This window comes from Hibiscus syriacus, unplaced genomic scaffold (genome assembly GCF_006381635.1).
Source record: "Hibiscus syriacus cultivar Baekdansim isolate YM2019G1 unplaced genomic scaffold, ASM638163v2 tig00110204_pilon, whole genome shotgun sequence".
Lineage (NCBI taxonomy): Eukaryota > Viridiplantae > Streptophyta > Magnoliopsida > Malvales > Malvaceae > Hibiscus > Hibiscus syriacus.
This window is the reverse complement of record NW_024062626.1, coordinates 306,484-311,945: the sequence shown is the minus strand read 5'-3', so window position 1 is coordinate 311,945 and position 5,462 is coordinate 306,484. Positions and strand designations below refer to the sequence as shown.

At 35.8% G+C, this 5,462-nt stretch overlaps 1 pseudogene; it reads right to left on the bottom strand.

The window, feature by feature from the left end:
• Nucleotides 1–357: 357 nt before the first annotated feature.
• LOC120219084 lies at nucleotides 358–2,704 on the bottom strand (annotated as a pseudogene).
• Nucleotides 2,705–5,462: the final 2,758 nt, after the last annotated feature.

The following is a 5,462-nucleotide window of genomic DNA, read 5'->3' as shown; positions in this document are numbered from 1 at the left end:
CTTTTTCACATTGTATTATTAATTAATAAATCAAATATATCCAAATTATAAAATATATTTATATATTATTTTTAAAGAATGTATTTATGAATAAAATTGATTGGAGCATAAAAGAGTCAAAAGAATTGATGGGAAAAAAGAATTTGCAAAAAAAAACAATAAAATAAATTAAATAAATGTAAAGTTAAAGAACTAAATTGAAAAAAATTATATTAAAAAAGAAAAGATACATAGATATTCTATAACGATAGAGAAACATGTTAAAGAAATTAAAATCTAAATCTAAACAAAATAAGGTTAATTCCATCGCAAATATATATTTTTCATCTGTATGAGAAAGTAACTTTTCGACCAATTTAAAGCAATTTTGAATGGTTATCGCATAGAACACTAGTTGCCAAATTTCTAAGCTATCTAGTTTAGCACAGTTACTTCAAATGCTAAATTCATCAACTTGCCTGCGAATTTGAGATGATAATTCATATATCACAGATGACTATTGAAGACAGCAAAGGATCAGAGGCTCCACTAATAGTTGCACCTTTGTTTTAACAAGCAGCAGATAGTCCAGAGCTTTCTTTGTAATAGTTTCACATGGGATCATTACAGGTATACCTGGCGGATATGGACATATGAGTTCCCCACAAATTTTCCAAGACACTCTCCAATTGTCACTTTCCTTTTTCTTGCAAAGAAGGCTTCTCTTGGATTAAGACACATACTAATATCAATAAATGGTGCTGAACCACAATGGTCTACTTGCCTTTTATTTTTTGAAATGACAAAGATGCTTCCGATATATTCCTTATTCCAGATGCAAGCCTCTGGATATGGTCCCTACAAGTTCCAAGGTTAATGGCAAAAGTAATAGATTGAGTACCGACAAGTTCAGAGATCACCCCTTGATCCCTATATAGGTTTCATCCGCCTCAAAACCAGATAAACCAAGATGCCAGAACCCAAATGTAAGCCTCAACGGATCAATGACAGGGAATTAGAAAATCCGGGTGCACCAAGCATTGAAATTCCTGGAATATTTGCGATAAGGTTTTTAGTTTCAAAGGCCAACTCTAATGCATTATTGAAAATGCTGTCTGGGTTTTCACTTAGTTGAGCTCTGGCTGCATCTAGAGATGTCAAAAGCAGATAACTAGGGCTAGAGCTTTGAAGGATTTGAAGGCATCACAGATTCTTTCTGTACAATATTCCCAGACATATGTAACATCGATGACTGTGTGAGAGAGCAGAGGACTTTATGAGTAGATTGCACAGCCAGATCAGCTCCTTGCTGGAGGGCTGAGGAGGGTAGATTGGGATGAAATCCAAAGTGCGCTCCATGTGCCTCATCAACAATCACAGGGATTTCATAAGAATGGCATAGCTTTGAAATGTCAGACAAGTTGCTACATATACCATGGTAAGTGGCGAGGTGATGAAAACTGCAGCTACTTTTTGACCTTCCATATGCAATTCCTGGATTGCTTTCTCTATCTGTAAAAATATCTACTCTTAAGTTTTCTCAACCATTTCAACCGCATTAAGTAGAACGCTAGCTGCTACACACTTGGAGACTAACCTGTGATAAAGTAACACCACCAGTAATATCCCAATGGCAATCATACTCTGGGATAATATATTTGGGTATGACACCGGATAATACCATGGCAGAAAGGGATATATGAGAGTTGCGAGGTAGAATTAAATATTCTCCTGGGGCACGTTGCTATATTGCTGCTTGAATCCAGGTGGTACCTCCAACAAGAAACCATGTCTCAGATGATCCAAACAGCTCAGCCGCTTGCTTTTGTGCCTCTAAATTGGCCCCTCTGGAGAAAATAGGTTGTCAAGTTCCGGAAGCTCAGGCAAATCATGAATGAAAGGTTTCAAACCAATGAGTTGAACTAAGGATGATGGTGCAGCCCGACCCCTGTTATGTCCTGGAAAATGAAACTTGCAGCATTTTGGTCAGCAGAAGTTTTCAAGGCACTAACCAATGGAGGGATGCTACTCCGGTGAGTAATGGGAATACGGATACTATCCCTGGTGACTAACTTGGCAGTTTCCATGGCGTTTCCTTCATCTCGCTTCTTTCTTGGCTCTACGGTTCCTTTTTCCTGCAAGAATTTAAAGAATAAGCATATGCACATTCGAAATCTCCGAAATTCTACTTTAAAATAACAGTTATCCGATTGACGTCTTTTCCCCTTTTTGTTGTACATAAATTTTCTTTTCAGAGTGAATCTTGATCAAAACAAACTTCACTGAAGGTGCAAAACAGGTATACACCAAAGTAGGGTTTTATACTAAATGTAAATTCTTAAAATTCGCAGCATCCATCATGAAATTACAAGCCAAACACTCAAAAACGTATATGCGAGATTCCTAAATTCTAATATTTGGATTGTCTTTCAGACAGAAGAGTTAAAATAATTTGAAATCAGGTGCATTGCAGCACGCAAGATAAAAAGGGGGGAAGGGATTAAAGACATAAATGGCGATGTTGCCGAAACGAAGAATTAAGAAAAACCTTGGAAGAGAGAATTGTTGTTAATGAAGAAGCGGGCAGCAGCACACAATTCTGGAAAAGAGATTCAAGTGAGTTGGAGTTCGTATACATTCAATTCAACCAAGAAAAGAGATTTGAAGAAACCATTGAAAGAAACGGAAATTGGTGACCCAGTTGCTGCGGCTGCGGCTGTCTGAGTCTCAGATCGCATTATCTACTCTAAATTATCATTTTAATATTTATATACACAATTCTGTTAGTATATTTTATTATTTTGGTTTAATATTTATTTTGCTTTATCTTTTAAATGCTCATTTTTATTTTATTGGATAAATTATATGGGTGTTCCTTTTTATTTTTGTTTATTCGATTTTAGCCATCTGTTAAAAAAATAATTTTGATCCCTCACGACATCAATTAAATATATTTTGATCTCTCAATCATAACTCTCGCAATCCATTAACAAAAGTGTGACTTAACATTAAAAAAAGTTAGGCAGAAATTATTATAAAACATAATAGAATAATCTTTAATTTAATATTACGAAGGCTTACTTCTAACAAAATAAATAATACTTTTATTTTTTGGATAAGTTAACTTTTATTATCCAAATAGCAAAGTAGCAACGACAATCCAAAAGGGAGTAAAACCAATACTTACAGCAAAAAATGGTTAAACTATACCCCAATTATAGCATAAATTACAATTAACATTATCAAATCTATTTATATTTTTGCCTCTAAGTTGGATTCGGACAAGCTCTTTGATTGTAGACAGAATTTGTTAAGCATCTCTTGATTCTCGACGAAAAATTCTATTCCTCTCCTCCCATAACAGATAGATGGACGAGGTCCAAGCAAGTTTCAGTATAGTTGAAAGGAGTGATTTACCTTTCCAATTGTCTGAGCCCAATTAATCAATTCTCCCCAAGTCATGAGTTACTCTTAGGTGAGTAAGATTGAGAATGAGACTCCATAGGTGGCAAAGCTGCACTCAACAAAAAGGTGATCCCTTGTTTCAATGGTCTCATTACATAACACGCAGCTTTGATCAAGAACAAATCCCATCCGAGACAGTCTTTTCCGAGTTGGAAGTCTGTCTAGGATGGCCATCCAAGCAATCATACTGATTTTTGGAATGTGGGAAGGAAACCATATGATTTTATGCCAATGTACCTTGGTTCTTTTGTCCCTAACTGCTTCCCAAATCTCTTTAGTTTTGGCTCATGCACTAAGAATGATTTTATTGTATCAAGTAGAAATGAACACAAAATTTTATGTCATAGAGTAAACTTATTAAATTCTAGGGATGAAAACATATTATCAATAAAAATACAAATAAAATATCTAAAATACATGATAATTTAAAATTTTAAGGAAATAGATGTCTCGCCTTCTTCTTCTTCGATCTATCCTTATTATCAAGTCTGAAACACCTAATTAATGTGATCCAACCTTCTTATAAGGTTAATTGAAAAAATATTTACAATATTCCATTCACTTTATTTTCTTTCTTCTTTTTAATAAAAATTCTTTATATTTTTATTAATTTTAACTATATATTCTTTTAGTTTTCCTCTTTTCCGTCAAGCTATTCTTTTATTATGTTGACCTTAGGTTATTATTTGTAATGAAAGGTAATATCGGTGCATGTATTTTCAATGTCTTTACAGTTATCGGCTGGAGACAATTCCTTGGTATTCAACATTCAACTCGGTAACACAACGTACGTGTGTTATTGAAAGAGTAATGTTTGTTCATTCCCTTCCATATAAATATATATATAACCATTCTTTAGCTCTTACATTTTTATCTTTACATCTGAGATTAGTCTGTGTATGTATGATGGAAACGTGAATTGGAGAAGAGGTTGTTGTGAATTGAAGGATTATAAGGAAAATGGACTCGATTGAAAAAAGTTGATTTGGGCATGTATCCAGCCTCTCTCTCTCACGCACGCACATTTATACATTATTTCGTTTGGAGTTAAAAGAGCATAGCGATGAAGATGGTTAAATCTTGCCCATCCCTCGAGTCTGGTCTTGTCCTCTGCGTCTGTGAAAATTGCCAAGTTGAGTGGAATCGCGCTTAATCTCCTGTATATATGATATATGCCAATAACATCAGGCGTAACTATGGAATATATATTAGAAAATGATGTCAGATATATACCGTTTGCAAATGCTTGGTCCTGGCAAAACCAGTGGTCTCGCCTCGTAATTTTTGTTTTGCGGCATCCCTTTGGCTTTCATCGATGGAGATTGACTTTCGTGCATTCATTACTCTCTCCACCATCTTACTCCCTAAGATTTGTGTCCTTTGGCTTCCTTCTTTGCTTCTTCTACTCTCCGGCCCCTTGTGACACAAGAACACGACTGCCTTGGAGTAGTGGAACAAGAATTTTGATGAACTAGCCGCCCTCGGGAAACAGAAGAAGATCGTGTTTCGATTGGAATTGTTGATCTTGCCAATGGTGACGCACCTCTACTCCTGGGATTGGTCTTACTAGTGGGGTTTTTTTGGAAAGGTTTAAGGTAAAAAGTGGTTATCTTTCTGGTTGGCGGGTTTTGATGTTCGTTTACTTTTCAGGGATCGTAGTTGGTTGGTTGTTTGGTTTTAGGTACTAGTTGAGTTGATGGCCCATTATAAGTAGGAGGATTTAGCTTTAAGGAAGTTGGTTTTGGATTTGGCATGGAGTTGGCGGAGTCTTTATGGCCATGGCCTGCAAACTGCTCAAGTAATCACATATCCGTATAAATTAAAACGATTACACAGTCAGGGCATGGTATTTTTCAAAGTAATAATTTAGTTGAATTGAAACACACCCTTGAAAGAGGCTGAATGATTGGTAACTCCCGTTGTACGACAGGTTGCGCGGCTTTTGCTTCCATTTCAAGAGACGGGAAGAGAGGGGTTGCGGGTGGTGTTTTTAACCTATATATGCCATCCAAAAAGGA